Source organism: Giraffa tippelskirchi, chromosome X (assembly GCF_054371585.1).
Source record: "Giraffa tippelskirchi isolate mGirTip1 chromosome X, T2T-mGirTip1v1.2.pri, whole genome shotgun sequence".
NCBI lineage: Eukaryota > Metazoa > Chordata > Mammalia > Artiodactyla > Giraffidae > Giraffa > Giraffa tippelskirchi.
Window position 1 is genome coordinate 73,677,156 of NC_137289.1, and position 21,207 is coordinate 73,698,362.

Sequence of the window (21,207 nt, forward strand, 5' to 3'; positions counted from 1 at the left end):
GGAACATCAAGGCTCCCTCCACACAGCTCTACCGTCACGTTAGCTCTGCAGGAGAGAGCTCGCGAAACTAGGCCTTTCTTGACTCGGGAAGTGAGGCCCTGCTTGCAGGCCTCTTGTACTAACGTCTGGAGAGCCCCACACTTGCTGTGCGAGGGAGGCCTGAAATCCCACTCTCTGGGGCTGCCTTTCCTCCCTCCAAGGAAGAGAGCCGGCTCGGCCGCCTTCAAGCTGAAAGTCACATTGGGCTGGGAAGTGCTACCTGGCAAATCAGTTTTCAGGGGCCATAGCCGCTGGGTGCACGTGTATGTGTACAGCCCCGATACTGCCCGGGAACATCAAGGTTCCCTCTACACAGCTCTTCCGTCACTTTAGCTGTGCAGGAGAGAGCTCGCGAAACTAGGCCTTTCTTGGCTCGGGAAGTGAGGACCTGCTCGCAGACCAATGGACCGGGCGTTTCCAGAGCTCCACGTTGCCTGCGCGCGGGAGGCCTGAAAACTCACTCTCTGGGGCTGCCTTTCCTCCCTCCAAGGAAGAGAGCCTGCCCGGCCGCCTTCTGGCTGAAAGTCAAATCTGGCTGGGAAGTGGTAGTTGGGATGTCAGTTTTCAGGGGCAATGTCCGCTAGGTGTACGTGCATGCCTAGGGTTCCCACACTGCCCAGAACACCAAGGTTCCCTCCACACAGCTCTTCCGTCACGTTAGCTCTGCAGGAGAGAGCTCGCGCAACTAGGCCTTTCTCGGCTCGGGAAGTGAGTACCTGTTTGCAGGCCTCTTGTACTGGCGTCTGCAGAGCCCCACACTTGCTGTGCGAGGGAGGCCTAAAAACCCAATCTCTGGGGCTGCCTTTCCTCCCTCCAAGGAAGACAGCCTGCTCGGCCGCCTGCAAGCTGAAAGTCACATTGGGCTGGGAAATGCTACCTGGGAAGTCAGTTTTCAGGGGCCATGGCCGCTGGCTGCACGTTTACAGCTAGGCCTCCCACACTGCCCGGGAACATCAAGGCTCCCTCCAAACAGCTCTTCCGTCACGTTTGCCCTGCAGGAGAGAGATCGCGAAACTAGGCCTTTCTCGGCTCGGGAAGTGAGTGCCTGTTTGCAGGCCGCTTGTATTGGCGTCTGCAGAGCCCCACACTTGCTGTGCGAGGGAGGCCTAAAAACCCAATCTCTGGGGCTGCCTTTCCTCCCTCCAAGGAAGAGAGCCTGCCCGGCCGCCTTCTGGCTGAAAGTCACATCGGGCTGGCAAGTGCTAGTTGGGAAGTCAGTTTTCAGGGGCAATGGCCGCTGGGTGCACGTGTAAGTGTAGGGTTCCCACACTGTCCAGAACATCAAGGCTCCCTCCACACAGCTCTACCGTCACGTTAGCTCTGCAGCTGAGAGCTCGCGAAACTAGGCCTTTCTCGCCTCGGGAAGTGAGTGCCTGTTTGCAGCCCTCTTGTACTGGCGTCTGTAGAGCCCCACACTTGCTGTGCGGGGAAGGCCTAAAAACCCAATCTCTGGGCCTGCCTTTCCTCCCTCAAAGGAGGAGAGCCGGCTCGGCCGCCTTCAAGTTGAAAGTAACATTGGGCTGGGAAGTGCTACCTGGGAAATCAGTTTTCAGGGGCCATAGCCGCTGGGGGCACGTGTATGTGTACAGCCCCGATACTGCCCGGGAACATCAAGGTTCCCTCCACACAGCTCTTCCGTCACTTTAGCTGTGCAGGAGAGAGCTCGCGAAACTAGGCCTTTCTCGGCTCGGGAAGTGAGTGCCTGTTTGCAGGCCTCTTGTACTGGCGTCTGCAGAGCCCCACACTTGCTGTGCGAGGGAGGCCTAAAAACCCAATCTCTGGGGCTGCCTTTCCTCCCTCCAAGGAAGACAGCCTGCTCGGCCGCTTTCAAGTTGAAAGTAACATTGGGCTGGGAAGTGCTACATGGGAAATCAGTTTTCAGGGGCCATAGCCGCTGGGTGCACGTGTATGTGTACAGCCCCGATACTGCCCGGGAACATCAAGGTTCCCTCCACACAGCTCTTCCGTCACTTTAGCTGTGCAGGAGAGAGCTCGCGAAACTAGGCCTTTCTCGGCTCGGGAAGTGAGTGCCTGTTTGCAGGCCTCTTGTACTGGCAGGCGTCTGCACAGCCCCACACTTGCTGTGCGAGGGAGGCCTAAAAACCCAATCTCTGGGGCTGCCTTTCCTCCCTCCAAGGAAGACAGCCTGCTCGGCCGCCTTCAAGCTGAAAGTCACATTGGGCTGGGAAGTGCTACATGGGAAATCAGTTTTCAGGGGCCATAGCCGCTGGGTGCTCGTGTATGTGTACAGCCCCGATACTGCCCGGGAACATCAAGGCTCCCTCCACACAGCTCTACCGTCACGTTAGCTCTGCAGGAGAGAGCTCGCGAAACTAGGCCTTTCTTGACTCGGGAAGTGAGGCCCTGGTTGCAGGCCTCTTGTTCTAACGTCTGGAGAGCCCCACACTTGCTGTGCGAGGGAGGCCTGAAATCCCACTCTCTGGGGCTGCCTTTCCTCCCTCCAAGGAAGAGAGCTGGCTCGGCCGCCTTCAAGCTGAAAGTCACATTGGGCTGGGAAGTGCTACCTGACAAATCAGTTTTCAGGGGCCATAGCCGCTGGGTGCACGTGTATGTGTACAGCCCCGATACTGCCCGGGAACATCAAGGTTCCCTCTACACAGCTCTTCCGTCACTTTAGCTGTGCAGGAGAGAGCTCGCGAAACTAGGCCTTTCTTGGCTCGGGAAGTGAGGACCTGCTCGCAGACCAATGGACCGGGCGTTTCCAGAGCTCCACGTTGCCTGCGCGCGGGAGGCCTGAAAACTCACTCTCTGGGGCTGCCTTTCCTCCCTCCAAGGAAGAGAGCCTGCCCGGCCGCCTTCTGGCTGAAAGTCAAATCTGGCTGGGAAGTGGTAGTTGGGAAGTCAGTTTTCAGGGGCAATGTCCGCTAGGTGTACGTGCATGCCTAGGGTTCCCACACTGCCCAGAACACCAAGGTTCCCTCCACACAGCTCTTCCGTCACGTTAGCTCTGCAGGAGAGAGCTCGCGAAACTAGGCCTTTCTCGGCTCGGGAAGTGAGTGCCTGTTTGCAGGCCTCTTGTACTGGCGTCTGCAGAGCCCCACACTTGCTGTGCGAGGGAGGCCTAAAAACCCAATCTCTGGGGCTGCCTTTCCTCCCTCCAAGGAAGACAGCCTGCTCGGCCGCCTGCAAGCTGAAAGTCACATTGGGCTGGGAAATGCTACCTGGGAAGTCAGTTTTCAGGGGCCATGGCCGCTGGCTGCACGTTTACAGCTAGGCCTCCCACACTGCCCGGGAACATCAAGGCTCCCTCCAAACAGCTCTTCCGTCACGTTTGCCCTGCAGGAGAGAGATCGCGAAACTAGGCCTTTCTCGGCTCGGGAAGTGAGTGCCTGTTTGCAGGCCGCTTGTATTGGCGTCTGCAGAGCCCCACACTTGCTGTGCGAGGGAGGCCTAAAAACCCAATCTCTGGGGCTGCCTTTCCTCCCTCCAAGGAAGAGAGCCTGCCCGGCCGCCTTCTGGCTGAAAGTCACATCGGGCTGGCAAGTGCTAGTTGGGAAGTCAGTTTTCAGGGGCAATGGCCGCTGGGTGCACGTGTAAGTGTAGGGTTCCCACACTGTCCAGAACATTAAGGCTCCCTCCACACAGCTCTACCGTCACGTTAGCTCTGCAGCTGAGAGCTCGCGAAACTAGGCCTTTCTCGCCTCGGGAAGTGAGTGCCTGTTTGCAGCCCTCTTGTACTGGCGTCTGTAGAGCCCCACACTTGCTGTGCGGGGAAGGCCTAAAAACCCAATCTCTGGGCCTGCCTTTCCTCCCTCAAAGGAGGAGAGCCGGCTCGGCCGCCTTCAAGTTGAAAGTAACATTGGGCTGGGAAGTGCTACCTGGGAAATCAGTTTTCAGGGGCCATAGCCGCTGGGGGCACGTGTATGTGTACAGCCCCGATACTGCCCGGGAACATCAAGGTTCCCTCCACACAGCTCTTCCGTCACTTTAGCTGTGCAGGAGAGAGCTCGCGAAACTAGGCCTTTCTCGGCTCGGGAAGTGAGTGCCTGTTTGCAGGCCTCTTGTACTGGCGTCTGCAGAGCCCCACACTTGCTGTGCGAGGGAGGCCTAAAAACCCAATCTCTGGGGCTGCCTTTCCTCCCTCCAAGGAAGACAGCCTGCTCGGCCACTTTCAAGTTGAAAGTAACATTGGGCTGGGAAGTGCTACATGGGAAATCAGTTTTCAGGGGCCATAGCCGCTGGGTGCACGTGTATGTGTACAGCCCCGATACTGCCCGGGAACATCAAGGTTCCCTCCACACAGCTCTTCCGGCACTTTAGCTGTGCAGGAGAGAGCTCGCGAAACTAGGCCTTTCTCGGCTCGGGAAGTGAGTGCCTGTTTGCAGGCCTCTTGTACTGGCAGGCGTCTGCACAGCCCCACACTTGCTGTGCGAGGGAGGCCTAAAAACCCAATCTCTGGGGCTGCCTTTCCTCCCTCCAAGGAAGACAGCGTGCTCGGCCGCCTTCAAGCTGAAAGTCACATTGGGCTGGGAAGTGCTACATGGGAAATCAGTTTTCAGGGGCCATAGCCGCTGGGTGCTCGTGTATGTGTACAGCCCCGATACTGCCCGGGAACATCAAGGCTCCCTCCACACAGCTCTACCGTCACGTTAGCTCTGCAGGAGAGAGCTCTCGAAACTAGGCCTTCCCTGACTCGGGAAGTGAGGCCCTGGTTGCAGGCCTCTTGTACTAACGTCTGGAGAGCCCCACACTTGCTGTGCGAGGGAGGCCTGAAATCCCACTCTCTGGGGCTGCCTTTCCTCCCTCCAAGGAAGAGAGCCGGCTCGGCCGCCTTCAAGCTGAAAGTCACATTGGGCTGGGAAGTGCTACCTGGCAAATCAGTTTTCAGGGGCCATAGCCGCTGGGTGCACGTGTATGTGTACAGCCCCGATACTGCCCGGGAACATCAAGGTTCCCTCTACACAGCTCTTCCGTCACTTTAGCTGTGCAGGAGAGAGCTCGCGAAACTAGGCCTTTCTTGGCTCGGGAAGTGAGGACCTGCTCGCAGACCAATGGACCGGGCATTTCCAGAGCTCCATGTTGCCTGCGCGCGGGAGGCCTGAAAACTCACTCTCTGGGGCTGCCTTTCCTCCCTCCAAGGAAGAGAGCCTGCCCGGCCGCCTTCTGGCTGAAAGTCAAATCTGGCTGGGAAGTGGTAGTTGGGAAGTCAGTTTTCAGGGGCAATGTCCGCTAGGTGTACGTGCATGCCTAGGGTTCCCACACTGCCCAGAACACCAAGGTTCCCTCCACACAGCTCTTCCGTCACGTTAGCTCTGCAGGAGAGAGCTCGCGAAACTAGGCCTTTCTCGGCTGGGAAGTGAGTGCCTGTTTGCAGGCCTCTTGTATTGGCGTCTGCAGAGCCCCACACTTGCTGTGCGAGGGAGGCCTAAAAACCCAATCTCTGGGGCTGCCTTTCCTCCCTCCAAGGAAGAGAGCCTGCCCGGCCGCCTTCTGGCTGAAAGGCACATTGGGCTGGCAAGTGCTAGGTGGGAAGTCAGTTTTCAGGGGCAATGGCCGCTGGGTGCACGTGTAAGTGTAGGGTTCCCACACTGTCCAGAACATCAAGGTTCCCTCCACACAGCTCTACCGTCACGTTAGCTCTGCAGCTGAGAGCTCGCGAAACTAGGCCTTTCTCGCCTCGGGAAGTGAGTGCCTGTTTGCAGCCCTCTTGTACTGGCGTCTGTAGAGCCCCACACTTGCTGTGCGGGGAAGGCCTAAAAACCCAATCTCTGGGCCTGCCTTTCCTCCCTCAAAGGAGGAGAGCCGGCTCGGCCGCCTTCAAGTTGAAAGTAACATTGGGCTGGGAAGTGCTACCTGGGAAATCAGTTTTCAGGGGCCATAGCCGCTGGGTGCACGTGTATGTGTACAGCCCCGATACTGCCCGGGAACATCAAGGTTCCCTCCACACAGCTCTTCCGTCACTTTAGCTGTGCAGGAGAGAGCTCGCGAAACTAGGCCTTTCTCGGCTCGGGAAGTGAGTGCCTGTTTGCAGGCCTCTTGTACTGGCGTCTGCACAGCCCCACACTTGCTGTGTGAGGGAGGCCTAAAAACCCAATCTCTGGGGCTGCCTTTCCTCCCTCCAAGGAAGACAGCCTGCTCGGCCGCCTTCAAGCTGAAAGTCACATTGGGCTGGGAAGTGCTACATGGGAAATCAGTTTTCAGGGCCATAGCCGCTGGGTGCTCGTGTATGTGTACAGCCCCGATACTGCCCGGGAACATCAAGGCTCCCTCCACACAGCTCTACCGTCACGTTAGCTCTGCAGGAGAGAGCTCTCGAAACTAGGCCTTCCCTGACTCGGGAAGTGAGGCCCTGGTTGCAGGCCTCTTGTACTAACGTCTGGAGAGCCCCACACTTGCTGTGCGAGGGAGGCCTGAAATCCCACTCTCTGGTGCTGCCTTTCCTCCCTCCAAGGAAGAGAGCCGGCTCGGCCGCCTTCAAGCTGAAAGTAACATTGGGCTGGGAAGTGCTACCGGGCAAATCAGTTTTCAGGGGCCATAGCCGCTGGGTGCACGTGTATGTGTACAGCACCGATACTGGCCGGGAACATCAAGGTTCCCTCTACACAGCTCTTCCGTCCCTTTAGCTGTGCAGGAGAGAGCTCGCGAAACTAGGCCTTTCTCGGCTCGGGAAGTGAGTGCCTGTTTGCAGGCCTCTTGTACTGGCGTCTGCAGAGCCCCACACTTGCTGTGCGAGGGAGGCCTAAAAACCCAATCTCTGTGCCTGCCTTTCCTCCCTCCAAGGAAGAGAGCCGGCTCGGCCGCCTTCAAGCTGAAAGTAACATTGGGCTGGGAAGTTCTACCTGGCAAATCAGTTTTCAGGGGCCATACCTGCTGGGTGCACGTGTATGTGTACAGCCCCGATACTGCCCGGGAACATCAAGGTTCCCTCTACACAGCTCTTCCTTCACTTTAGCTGTGCAGGAGAGAGCTCGCGAAACTAGGCCTTTCTTGTCTCGGGAAGTGAGGACCTGCTCGCAGACCAATGGACCGGGCGTTTCCAGAGCTCCACGTTGCCTGCGCGCGGGAGGCCTGAAAACTCACTCTCTGGGGCTGCCTTTCCTCCCGCCAAGGAAGAGAGCCTGCCCGGCCGCCTTCTGGCTGAAAGTCAAATCTGGCTGGGAAGTGGTAGTTGGGAAGTCAGTTTTCAGGGGCAATGTCCGCTAGGTGTACGTGCATGCCTAGGGTTCCCACACTGCCCAGAACACCAAGGTTCCCTCCACACAGCTCTTCCGTCACGTTAGCTCTGCAGGAGAGAGCTCGCGAAACTAGGCCTTTCTCGGCTCGGGAAGTGAGTGCCTTTTTGCAGGCCTCTTGTACTGGCGTCTGCAGAGCCCCACACTTGCTGGGCGAGGGAGGCCTAAAAACCCAATCTCTGGGGCTGCCTTTCCTCCCTCCAAGGAAGACAGCCTGCTCGGCCGCCTGCAAGCTGAAAGTCACATTTTGCTGGGAAATGCTACCTGGGAAGTCAGTTTTCAGGGGCCATGGCCGCTGGCTGCACGTTTACAGCTTGGCCTCCCTCACTGCCCGGGAACATCAAGGCTCCCTCCACACAGCTCTTTCTTCACGTTTGCCCTGCAGGAGAGAGCTCGCGAGACTAGGCCTTTCTTGACTCGGGAAGTGAGGCCCTGGTTGCAGGCCTCTTGTACTAGCGTCTCCAGAGCCCCACACTTGCTGTGTGAGGGAGGCTTCAAAACCCACTCTCTGGGGCTGCATTTCCTTCCTCCAAGGCAGAGAGCCTGCCCGGCCGTATTCGAGCTGAAAGTCACATCAGGCTTGGAAGTGTTAGCTCAGACTTCAGTTATCAGGGGCCATGGACGCTGGATGCAGATGTACGGGTAGAGCTCCAACACAGGCCAGGAACATCGAGGCTCCCTCCACACAGCTCTTTCTTCGCGTTTGCTCTGCAGGAGAGTACGCGCGAGACTAGGCCTTTGTTGACTCGGGAAGTGAGCACCTGGTTGCAGGCCTCGTCTACTAGCGTCTGTAAAGCTGCATACTTGCTGTGCGAGGGAGGCCTCAAAACTCACTCTCTGGGGCTGCCTTTCCTCCCTCCAAGGAAGAGAGCCTGCCCGGCCGCCTTCTGGCTGAAAGTCACATCGGGCTGGCAAGTGCTAGTTGGGAAGTCAGTTTTCAGGGGCAATGGCCGCTGGGTGCACGTGTAAGTGTAGGGTTCCCACACTGTCCAGAACATCAAGGCTCCCTCCACACAGCTCTACCGTCACGTTAGCTCTGCAGCTGAGAGCTCGCGAAACTAGGCCTTTCTCGCCTCGGGAAGTGAGTGCCTGTTTGCAGCCCTCTTGTACTGGCGTCTGTAGAGCCCCACACTTGCTGTGCGGGGAAGGCCTAAAAACCCAATCTCTGGGCCTGCCTTTCCTCCCTCAAAGGAGGAGAGCCGGCTCGGCCGCCTTCAAGTTGAAAGTAACATTGGGCTGGGAAGTGCTACCTGGGAAATCAGTTTTCAGGGGCCATAGCCGCTGGGGGCACGTGTATGTGTAAAGCCCCGATACTGCCCGGGAACATCAAGGTTCCCTCCACACAGCTCTTCCGTCACTTTAGCTGTGCAGGAGAGAGCTCGCGAAACTAGGCCTTTCTCGGCTCGGGAAGTGAGTGCCTGTTTGCAGGCCTCTTGTACTGGCGTCTGCACAGCCCCACACTTGCTGTGCGAGGGAGGCCTAAAAACCCAATCTCTGGGGCTGCCTTTCCTCCCTCCAAGGAAGACAGCCTGCTCGGCCGCTTTCAAGCTGAAAGTCACATTGGGCTGGGAAGTGCTACATGGGAAATCAGTTTTCAGGGGCCATAGCCGCTGGGTGCTCGTGTATGTGTACAGCCCCGATACTGCCCGGGAACATCAAGGCTCCCTCCACACAGCTCTACCGTCACGTTAGCTCTGCAGGAGAGAGCTCGCGAAACTAGGCCTTACTTGACTCGGGAAGTGAGGCCCTGGTTGCAGGCCTCTTGTACTAACGTCTGGAGAGCCCCACACTTGCTGTGCGAGGGAGGCCTGAAATCCCACTCTCTGGGGCTGCCTTTCCTCCCTCCAAGGAAGAGAGCCGGCTCGGCCGCCTTCAAGCTGAAAGTCACATTGGGCTGGGAAGTGCTACCTGGCAAATCAGTTTTCAGGGGCCATAGCCGCTGGGTGCACGTGTATGTGTACAGCCCCGATACTGCCCGGGAACATCAAGGTTCCCTCTACACAGCTCTTCCGTCACTTTAGCTGTGCAGGAGAGAGCTCGCGAAACTAGGCCTTTCTTGGCTCGGGAAGTGAGGACCTGCTCGCAGACCAATGGACCGGGCATTTCCAGAGCTCCATGTTGCCTGCGCGCGGGAGGCCTGAAAACTCACTCTCTGGGGCTGCCTTTCCTCCCTCCAAGGAAGAGAGCCTGCCCGGCCGCCTTCTGGCTGAAAGTCAAATCTGGCTGGGAAGTGGTAGTTGGGAAGTCAGTTTTCAGGGGCAATGTCCGCTAGGTGTACGTGCATGCCTAGGGTTCCCACACTGCCCAGAACACCAAGGTTCCCTCCACACAGCTCTTCCGTCACGTTAGCTCTGCAGGAGAGAGCTCGCGAAACTAGGCCTTTCTCGGCTCGGGAAGTGAGTGCCTGTTTGCAGGCCTCTTGTATTGGCGTCTGCAGAGCCCCACACTTGCTGTGCGAGGGAGGCCTAAAAACCCAATCTCTGGGGCTGCCTTTCCTCCCTCCAAGGAAGAGAGCCTGCCCGGCCGCCTTCTGGCTGAAAGTCACATTGGGCTGGAAAGTGCTAGGTGGGAAGTCAGTTTTCAGGGGCAATGGCCGCTGGGTGCACGTGTAAGTGTAGGGTTCCCACACTGTCCAGAACATCAAGGTTCCCTCCACACAGCTCTACCGTCACGTTAGCTCTGCAGCTGAGAGCTCGCGAAACTAGGCCTTTCTCGCCTCGGGAAGTGAGTGCCTGTTTGCAGCCCTCTTGTACTGGCGTCTGTAGAGCCCCACACTTGCTGTGCGGGGAAGGCCTAAAAACCCAATCTCTGGGCCTGCCTTTCCTCCCTCAAAGGAGGAGAGCCGGCTCGGCCGCCTTCAAGTTGAAAGTAACATTGGGCTGGGAAGTGCTACCTGGGAAATCAGTTTTCAGGGGCCATAGCCGCTGGGTGCACGTGTATGTGTACAGCCCCGATACTGCCCGGGAACATCAAGGTTCCCTCCACACAGCTCTTCCGTCACTTTAGCTGTGCAGGAGAGAGCTCGCGAAACTAGGCCTTTCTCGGCTCGGGAAGTGAGTGCCTGTTTGCAGGCCTCTTGTACTGGCGTCTGCACAGCCCCACACTTGCTGTGCGAGGGAGGCCTAAAAACCCAATCTCTGGGGCTGCCTTTCCTCCCTCCAAGGAAGACAGCCTGCTCGGCCGCCTTCAAGCTGAAAGTCACATTGGGCTGGGAAGTGCTACATGGGAAATCAGTTTTCAGGGGCCATAGCCGCTGGGTGCTCGTGTATGTGTACAGCCCCGATACTGCCCGGGAACATCAAGGCTCCCTCCACACAGCTCTACCATCACGTTAGCTCTGCAGGAGAGAGCTCGCGAAACTAGGCCTTTCTTGACTCGGGAAGTGAGGCCCTGGTTGCAGGCCTCTTGTACTAACGTCTGGAGAGCCCCACAGTTGCTGTGCGAGGGAGGCCTGAAATCCCACTCTCTGGGGCTGCCTTTCCTCCCTCCAAGGAAGAGAGCCGGCTCGGCCGCCTTCAAGCTGAAAGTCAGATTGGGCTGGGAAGTGCTACCTGGCAAATCAGTTTTCAGGGGCCATAGCCGCTGGGTGCACGTGTATGTGTACAGCCCCGATACTGCCCGGGAACATCAAGGTTCCCTCTACACAGCTCTTCCGTCACTTTAGCTGTGCAGGAGAGAGCTCGCGAAACTAGGCCTTTCTTGGCTCGGGAAGTGAGGACCTGCTCGCAGACCAATGGACCGGGCGTTTCCAGAGCTCCACGTTGCCTGCGCGCGGGAGGCCTGAAAACTCACTCTCTGGGGCTGCCTTTCCTCCCTCCAAGGAAGAGAGCCTGCCCGGCCGCCTTCTGGCTGAAAGTCAAATCTGGCTGGGAAGTGGTAGTTGGGAAGTCAGTTTTCAGGGGCAATGTCCGCTAGGTGTATGTGCATGCCTAGGGTTCCCACACTGCCCAGAACACCAAGGTTCCCTCCACACAGCTCTTCTGTCACTTTAGCTGTGCAGGAGAGAGCTCGCGAAACTAGGCCTTTCTCGGCTCGGGAAGTGAGTGCCTGTTTGCAGGCCTCTTGTACTGGCGTCTGCAGAGCCCCACACTTGCTGGGCGAGGGAGGCCTAAAAACCCAATCTCTGTGGCTGCCTTTCCTCCCTCCAAGGAAGACAGCCTGCTCGGCCGCCTGCAAGCTGAAAGTCACATTTTGCTGGGAAATGCTACCTGGGAAGTCAGTTTTCAGGGGCCATGGCCGCTGGCTGCACGTTTACAGCTTGGCCTCCCTCACTGCCCGGGAACATCATGGCTCCCTCCACACAGCTCTTTCTTCACGTTTGCCCTGCAGGAGAGAGCTCGCGAGACTAGGCCTTTCTTGACTCGGGAAGTGAGGCCCTGGTTGCAGGCCTCTTGTACTAGCGTCTCCAGAGCCCCACACTTGCTGTGTGAGGGAGGCTTGAAAACCCACTCTCTGGGGCTGCATTTCCTTCCTCCAAGGCAGAGAGCCTGCCCGGCCGTATTCGAGCTGAAAGTCACATCAGGCTTGGAAGTGTTAGCTCAGACTTCAGTTATCAGGGGCCATGGACGCTGGATGCAGATGTACGGGTAGAGCTCCAACACAGGCCAGGAACATCGAGGCTCCCTCCACACAGCTCTTTCTTCTCGTTTGCTCTGCAGGAGAGTACGCGCGAGACTAGGCCTTTGTTGACTCGGGAAGTGAGCACCTGGTTGCAGGCCTCGTCTACTAGCGTCTGTAAAGCTGCATACTTGCTGTGCGAGGGAGGCCTCAAAATTCACTCTCTGGGGCTGCCTTTCCTCCCTCCAAGGAAGAGAGCCTGCCCGGCCGCCTTCTGGCTGAAAGTCACATCGGGCTGGCAAGTGCTAGTTGGGAAGTCAGGTTTCAGGGGCAATGGCCGCTGGGTGCACGTGTAAGTGTAGGGTTCCCACACTGTCCAGAACATCAAGGCTCCCTCCACACAGCTCTAGCGTCACGTTAGCTCTGCAGGAGAGAGCTCGCGAAACTAGGCCTTTCTCGCCTCGGGAAGTGAGTGCCTGTTTGCAGCCCTCTTGTACTGGCGTCTGTAGAGCCCCACACTTGCTGTGCGGGGAAGGCCTAAAAACCCAATCTCTGGGCCTGCCTTTCCTCCCTCAAAGGAGGAGAGCCGGCTCGGCCGCCTTCAAGTTGAAAGTAACATTGGGCTGGGAAGTGCTACCTGGGAAATCAGTTTTCAGGGGCCATAGCCGCTGGGGGCACGTGTATGTGTACAGCCCCGATACTGCCCGGGAACATCAAGGTTCCCTCCACACAGCTCTTCCGTCACTTTAGCTGTGCAGGAGAGAGCTCGCGAAACTAGGCCTTTCTCGGCTCGGGAAGTGAGTGCCTGTTTGCAGGCCTCTTGTACTGGCGTCTGCACAGCCCCACACTTGCTGTGCGAGGCAGGCCTAAAAACCCAATCTCTGGGGCTGCCTTTCCTCCCTCCAAGGAAGACAGCCTGCTCGGCCGCCTTCAAGCTGAAAGTCACATTGGGCTGGGAAGTGCTACATGGGAAATCAGTTTTCAGGGGCCATAGCCGCTGGGTGCTCGTGTATGTGTCCAGCCCCGATACTGCCCGGGAACATCAAGGCTCCCTCCACACAGCTCTACCGTCACGTTAGCTCTGCAGGAGAGACCTCTCGAAACTAGGCCTTCCCTGACTCGGGAAGTGAGGCCACGGTTGCAGGCCTCTTGTACTAACGTCTGGAGAGCGCCACACTTGCTGTGCGAGGGAGGCCTGAAATCCCACTCTCTGGGGCTGCCTTTCCTCCCTCCAAGGAAGAGAGCCGGCTCGGCCGCCTTCAAGCTGAAAGTAACATTGGGCTGGGAAGTGCTACCGGGCAAATCAGTTTTCAGGGGCCATAGCCGCTGGGTGCACGTGTATGTGTACAGCACAGATACTGCCCGGGAACATCAAGGTTCCCTCTACACAGCTCTTCCGTCCCTTTAGCTGTGCAGGAGAGAGCTCGCGAAACTAGGCCTTTCTCGGCTCGGGAAGTGAGTGCCTGTTTGCAGGCCTCTTGTACTGGCGTCTGCAGAGCCCCACACTTGCTGTGCGAGGGAGGCCTAAAAACCCAATCTCTGTGCCTGCCTTTCCTCCCTCCAAGGAAGAGAGCCGGCTCGGCCGCCTTCAAGCTGAAAGTAACATTGGGCTGGGAAGTGCTACCTGGCAAATCAGTTTTCAGGGGCCATAGCCGCTGGGTGCACGTGTATGTGTACAGCCCCGATACTGCCCGGGAACATCAAGGTTCCCTCTACACAGCTCTTCCGTCACTTTAGCTGTGCAGGAGAGAGCTCGCGAAACTAGGCCTTTCTTGGCTCGGGAAGTGAGGACCTGCTCGCAGACCAATGGACCGGGCGTTTCCAGAGCTCCACGTTGCCTGCGCGCGGGAGGCCTGAAAACTCACTCTCTGGGGCTGCCTTTCCTCCCTCCAAGGAAGAGAGCCTGCCCGGCCGCCTTCTGGCTGAAAGTCAAATCTGGCTGGGAAGTGGTAGTTGGGAAGTCAGTTTTCAGGGGCAATGTCCGCTAGGTGTATGTGCATGCCTAGGGTTCCCACACTGCCCAGAACACCAAGGTTCCCTCCACACAGCTCTTCCGTCACGTTAGCTCTGCAGGAGAGAGCTCGCGAAACTAGGCCTTTCTCGGCTCGGGAAGTGAGTGCCTGTTTGCAGGCCTCTTGTACTGGCGTCTGCAGAGCCCCACACTTGCTGGGCGAGGGAGGCCTAAAAACCCAATCTCTGGGGCTGCCTTTCCTCCCTCCAAGGAAGACAGCCTGCTCGGCCGCCTGCAAGCTGAAAGTCACATTTTGCTGGGAAATGCTACCTGGGAAGTCAGTTTTCAGGGGCCATGGCCGCTGGCTGCACGTTTACAGCTAGGCCTCCCTCACTGCCCGGGAACATCAAGGCTCCCTCCACACAGCTCTTTCTTCACGTTTGCCCTGCAGGAGAGAGCTCGCGAGACTAGGCCTTTCTTGACTCGGGAAGTGAGGCCCTGGTTGCAGGCCTCTTGTACTAGCGTCTCCAGAGCCCCACACTTGCTGTGTGAGGGAGGCTTGAAAACCCACTCTCTGGGGCTGCATTTCCTTCCTCCAAGGCAGAGAGCCTGCCCGGCCGTATTCGAGCTGAAAGTCACATCAGGCTTGGAAGTGTTAGCTCAGACTTCAGTTATCAGGGGCCATGGACGCTGGATGCAGATGTACGGGTAGAGCTCCAACACAGGCCAGGAACATCGAGGCTCCCTCCACACAGCTCTTTCTTAGCGTTTGCTCTGCAGGAGAGTACGCGCGAGACTAGGCCTTTGTTGACTCGGGAAGTGAGCACCTGGTTGCAGGCCTCGTCTACTAGCGTCTATAAAGCTGCATACTTGCTGTGCGAGGGAGGCCTCAAAACTCACTCTCTGGGGCTGCCTTTCCTCCCTCCAAGGAAGAGAGCCTGCCCGGCCGCCTTCTGGCTGAAAGTCACATCGGGCTGGCAAGTGCTAGTTGGGAAGTCAGTTTTGAGGGGCAATGGCCGCTGGGTGCACGTGTAAGTGTAGGGTTCCCACACTGTCCAGAACATCAAGGCTCCCTCCACACAGCTCTACCGTCACGTTAGCTCTGCAGCTGAGAGCTCGCGAAACTAGGCCTTTCTCGCCTCGGGAAGTGAGTGCCTGTTTGCAGCCCTCTTGTACTGGCGTCTGTAGAGCCCCACACTTGCTGTGCGGGGAAGGCCTAAAAACCCAATCTCTGGGCCTGCCTTTCCTCCCTCAAAGGAGGAGAGCCGGCTCGGCCGCCTTCAAGTTGAAAGTAACATTGGGCTGGGAAGTGCTACCTGGGAAATCAGTTTTCAGGGGCCATAGCCCCTGGGGGCACGTGTATGTGTACAGCCCCGATACTGCCCGGGAACATCAAGGTTCCCTCCACACAGCTCTTCCGTCACTTTAGCTGTGCAGGAGAGAGCTCGCGAAACTAGGCCTTTCTCGGCTCGGGAAGTGAGTGCCTGTTTGCAGGCCTCTTGTACTGCCGTCTGCAGAGCCCCACACTTGCTGTGCGAGGGAGGCCTAAAAACCCAATCTCTGGGGCTGCCTTTCCTCCCTCCAAGGAAGACAGCCTGCTCGGCCGCTTTCAAGCTGAAAGTCACATTGGGCTGGGAAGTGCTACATGGGAAATCAGTTTTCAGGGGCCATAGCCGCTGGGTGCTCGTGTATGTGTACAGCCCCGATACTGCCCGGGAACATCAAGGCTCCCTCCACACAGCTCTACCGTCACGTTAGCTCTGCAGGAGAGAGCTCGCGAAACTAGGCCTTACTTGACTCGGGAAGTGAGGCCCTGGTTGCAGGCCTCTTGTACTAACGTCTGGAGAGCCCCACACTTGCTGTGCGAGGGAGGCCTGAAATCCCACTCTCTGGGGCTGCCTTTCCTCCCTCCAAGGAAGAGAGCCGGCTCGGCCGCCTTCAAGCTGAAAGTCACATTGGGCTGGGAAGTGCTACCTGGCAAATCAGTTTTCAGGGGCCATAGCCGCTGGGTGCACGTGTATGTGTACAGCCCCGATACTGCCCGGGAACATCAAGGTTCCCTCTACACAGCTCTTCCGTCACTTTAGCTGTGCAGGAGAGAGCTCGCGAAACTAGGCCTTTCTTGGTTCGGGAAGTGAGGACCTGCTCGCAGACCAATGGACCGGGCGTTTCCAGAGCTCCACGTTGCCTGCGCGCGGGAGGCCTGAAAACTCACTCTCTGGGGCTGCCTTTCCTCCCTCCAAGGAAGAGAGCCTGCCCGGCCGCCTTCTGGCTGAAAGTCAAATCTGGCTGGGAAGTGGTAATTGGGAAGTCAGTTTTCAGGGGCAATGTCCGCTAGGTGTACGTGCATGCCTAGGGTTCCCACACTGCCCAGAACACCAAGGTTCCCTCCACACAGCTCTTCCGTCACGTTAGCTCTGCAGGAGAGAGCTCGCGAAACTAGGCCTTTCTCGGCTCGGGAAGTGAGTGCCTGTTTGCAGGCCTCTTGTATTGGCGTCTGCAGAGCCCCACACTTGCTGTGCGAGGGAGGCCTAAAAACCCAATCTCTGGGGCTGCCTTTCCTCCCTCCAAGGAAGAGAGCCTGCCCGGCCGCCTTCTGGCTGAAAGTCACATTGGGCTGGCAAGTGCTAGGTGGGAAGTCAGTTTTCAGGGGCAATGGCCGCTGGGTGCACGTGTAAGTGTAGGGTTCCCACACTGTCCAGAACATCAAGGTTCCCTCCACACAGCTCTACCGTCACGTTAGCTCTGCAGCTGAGAGCTCGCGAAACTAGGCCTTTCTCGCCTCGGGAAGTGAGTGCCTGTTTGCAGGCCTCTTGTACTGGCGTCTGCAGAGCCCCACACTTGCTGTGCGAGGGAGGCCTAAAAACCCAGTCTCTGGGGCTGCGTTTCCTCCCTCCAAGGAAGACAGCCTGCTCGGCCGCCTGCAAGCTGAAAGTCACATTGGGCTGGGAAATGCTACCTGGGAAGTCAGTTTTCAGGGGCCATGGCCGCTGGCTGCACGTTTACAGCTAGGCCTCCCACACTGCCCGGGAACATCAAGGCTCCCTCCAAACAGCTCTTCCGTCACGTTTGCCCTGCAGGAGAGAGATCGCGAAACTAGGCCTTTCTCGGCTCGGGAAGTGAGTGCCTGTTTGCAGGCCTCTTGTATTGGCGTCTGCAGAGCCCCACACTTGCTGTGCGAGGGAGGCCTAAAAACCCAATCTCTGGGGCTGCCTTTCCTCCCTCCAAGGAAGAGAGCCTGCCCGGCCGCCTTCTGGCTGAAAGTCACATTGGGCTGGCAAGTGCTAGGTGGGAAGTCAGTTTTCAGGGGCAATGGCCGCTGGGTGCACGTGTAAGTGTAGGGTTCCCACACTGTCCAGAACATCAAGGTTCCCTCCACACAGCTCTACCGTCTCGTTAGCTCTGCAGCTGAGAGCTCGCGAAACTAGGCCTTTCTCGCCTCGGGAAGTGAGTGCCTGTTTGCAGCCCTCTTGTACTGGCGTCTGTAGAGCCCCACACTTGCTGTGCGGGGAAGGCCTAAAAACCCAATCTCTGGGCCTGCCTTTCCTCCCTCAAAGGAGGAGAGCCGGCTCGGCCGCCTTCAAGTTGAAAGTAACATTGGGCTGGGAAGTGCTACCTGGGAAATCAGTTTTCAGGGGCCTTAGCCGCTGGGTGCACGTGTATGTGTACAGCCCCGATACTGCCCGGGAACATCAAGGTTCCCTCCACACAGCTCTTCCGTCACTTTAGCTGTGCAGGAGAGAGCTCGCGAAACTGGGCCTTTCTCGGCTCGGGAAGTGAGTGCCTGTTTGCAGGCCTCTTGTACTGGCGTCTGCACAGCCCCACACTTGCTGTGCGAGGGAGGCCTGAAAACCCAATCTCTGGGGCTGCCTTTCCTCCCTCCAAGGAAGACAGCCTGCTCGGCCGCCTTCAAGCTGAAAGTCACATTGGGCTGGGAAGTGCTACATGGGAAATCAGTTTTCAGGGGCCATAGCCGCTGGGTGCTCGTGTATGTGTCCAGCCCCGATACTGCCCGGGAACATCAAGGCTCCCTCCACACAGCTCTACCGTCACGTTAGCTCTGCAGGAGAGAGCTCGCGAAACTAGGCCTTTCTTGACTAGGGAAGTGAGGCCCTGGTTGTAGGCCTCTTGTACTAACGTCTGGAGAGCCCCACACTTGCTGTTCGAGGGAGGCCTGAAATCCCACTCTCTGGGGCTGCCTTTCCTCCCTCCAAGGAAGAGAGCCGGCTCGGCCGCCTTCAAGCTGAAAGTCACATTGGGCTGGGAAGTGCTAGCTGGCAAATCAGTTTTCAGGGGCCATAGCCGCTGGGTGCACGTGTATGTGTACAGCCCCGATACTGACCGGGATCATCAAGGTTCCCTCTACACAGCTCTTCCGTCACTTTAGCTGTGCAGGAGAGAGCTCGCGAAACTAGGCCTTTCTTGCTTCGGGAAGTGAGGACCTGCTCGCAGACCAATGGACCGGGCGTTTCCAGAGCTCCACGTTGCCTGCGCGCGGAAGGCCTGAAAACTCACTCTCTGGGGCTGCCTTTCCTCCCTCCAAGGAAGAGAGCCTGCCCGGCCGCCTTCTGGCTGAAAGTCAAATCTGGCTGGGAAGTGGTAGTTGGGAAGTCAGTTTTCAGGGGCAATGTCCGCTAGGTGTATGTGCATGCCTAGGGTTCCCACACTGCCCAGAACACCAAGGTTCCCTCCACACAGCTCTTCCGTCACGTTAGCTCTGCAGGAGAGAGCTCGCAAAACTAGGCCTTTCTCGGCTCGGGAAGTGAGTGCCTGTTTGCAGGCCTCTTGTACTGGCGTCTGCAGAGCCCCACACTTGCTGTGCGAGGGAGGCCTAAAAACCCAGTCTCTGGGGCTGCGTTTCCTCCCTCCAAGGAAGACAGCCTGCTCGGCCGCCTGCAAGCTGAAAGTCACATTGGGCTGGGAAAAGCTACCTGGGAAGTCAGTTTTCAGGGGCCATGGCCGCTGGCTGCACGTTTACAGCTAGGCCTCCCACACTGCCCGGGAAAATCAAGGCTCCCTCCAAACAGCTCTTCCGTCACGTTTGCCCTGCAGGAGAGAGATCGCGAAACTAGGCCTTTCTCGGCTCGGGAAGTGAGTGCCTGTTTGCAGGCCGCTTGTATTGGCGTCTGCAGAGCCCCACACTTGCTGTGCGAGGGAGGCCTAAAAACCCAATCTCTGGGGCTGCCTTTCCTCCCTCCAAGGAAGAGAGCCTGCCCGGCCGCCTTCTGGCTGAAAGTCACATCGGGCTGGCAAGTGCTAGTTGGGAAGTCAGTTTTCAGGGGCAATGGCCGCTGGGTGCACGTGTAAGTGTAGGGTTCCCACACTGTCCAGAACATCAAGGCTCCCTCCACACAGCTCTACCGTCACGTTAGCTCTGCAGGTGAGAGCTCGCAAAACTAGGCCTTTCTCGCCTCGGGAAGTGAGTGCCTGTTTGCAGCCCTCTTGTACTGGCGTCTGTAGAGCCCCACACTTGCTGTGCGGGGAAGGCCTAAAAACCCAATCTCTGGGCCTGCCTTTCCTCCCTCAAAGGAAGAGAGCCGGCTCGGCCGCCTTCAAGCTGAAAGTCACATTGGGCTGGGAAGTGCTACATGGGAAATCAGTTTTCAGGGGCCATAGCCGCTGGGTGCTCGTGTATGTGTACAGCCCCGATACTGCCCGGGAACATCAAGGCTCCCTCCACACAGCTCTACCGTCACGTTAGCTCTGCAGGAGAGAGCTCGCGAAACTAGCCCTTTCTTGACTCGGGAAGTGAGGCCCTGGTGCAGGCCTCTTGTACTAACGTCTGGAGAGCCCCACACTTGCTGTGCGAGGGAGGCCTGAAATCCCACTCTCTGGGGCTGCCTTTCCTCCCTCCAAGGAAGAGAGCCGGCTCGGCCGCCTTCAAGCTGAAAGTCACATTGGGCTGGGAAGTGCTACCTGGCAAATCAGTTTTCAGGGGCCATAGCCGCTGGGTGCACGTGTATGTGTACAGCCCCGATACTGCCCGGGAACATCAAGGTTCCCTCTACACAACTCTTCCGTCACTTTAGCTGTGCAGGAGAGAGCTCGCGAAACTAGGCCTTTCTTGGCTCGGGAAGTGAGGACCTGCTCGCAGACCAATGCACCGGTCGTTTCCAGAGCTCCACGTTGCCTGCGCGCGGGAGGCCTGAAAACTCACTCTCTGGGGCTGCCTTTCCTCCCTCCAAGGAAGAGAGCCTGCCCGGCCGCCTTCTGGCTGAAAGTCAAATCTGGCTGGGAAGTGGTAGTTGGGAAGTCAGTTTTCAGGGGCAATGTCCGCTAGGTGTACGTGCATGCCTAGGGTTCCCACACTGCCCAGAACACCAAGGTTCCCTCCACACAGCTCTTCCGTCACGTTAGCTCTGCAGGAGAGAGCTCGCGAAACTAGGCCTTTCTCGGCTCGGGAAGTGAGTGCCTGTTTGCAGGCCTCTTGTACTGGCGTCTGCAGAGCCCCACACTTGCTGTGCGAGGGAGGCCTAAAAACCCAATCTCTGGGGCTGCCTTTCCTCCCTCCAAGGAAGACAGCCTGCTCGGCCGCTTTCAAGCTGAAAGTCACATTGGGCTGGGAAGTGCTACATGGGAAATCAGTTTTCAGGGGCCATAGCCGCTGGGTGCTCGTGTATGTGTCCAGCCCCGATACTGCCCGGGAACATCAAGGTTCCCTCTACACAGCTCTTCCGTCACTTTAGCTGTGCAGGAGAGAGCTCGCGAAACTAGGCCTTTCTTGGTTCGGGAGGTGAGGACCTGCTCGCAGACCAATGGACCGGGCGTTTCCAGAGCTCCACGTTGCCTGCGCGCGGGAGGCCTGAAAACTCACTCTCTGGGGCTGCCTTTCCTCCCTCCAAGGAAGAGAGCCTGCCCGGCCGCCTTCTGGCTGAAAGTCAAATCTGGCTGGGAAGTGGTAATTGGGAAGTCAGTTTTCAGGGGCAATGTCCGCTAGGTGTACGTGCATGCCTAGGGTTCCCACACTGCCCAGAACACCAAGGCTCCCTCCACACAGCTCTACCGTCACGATAGCTCTGCAGGAGAGAGCTCGCGAAACTAGGCCTTTCTTGACTAGGGAAGTGAGGCCCTGGTTGCAGGCCTCTTGTACTAACGTCTGGAGAGCCCCACACTTGCTGTTCGAGGGAGGCCTGAAATCCCACTCTCTGGGGCTGCCTTTCCTCCCTCCAAGGAAGAGAGCCGGCTCGGCCGCCTTCAAGCTGAAAGTCACATTGGGCTGGGAAGTGCTAGCTGGCAAATCAGTTTTCAGGGGCCATAGCCGCTGGGTGCACGTGTATGTGTACAGCCCCGATACTGCCCGGGATCATCAAGGTTCCCTCTACACAGCTCTTCCGTCACTTTAGCTGTGCAGGAGAGAGCTCGCGAAACTAGGCCTTTCTTGCTTCGGGAAGTGAGGACCTGCCCGCAGACCAATGGACCGGGCGTTTCCAGAGCTCCACGTTGCCTGCGCGCGGGAGGCCTGAAAAC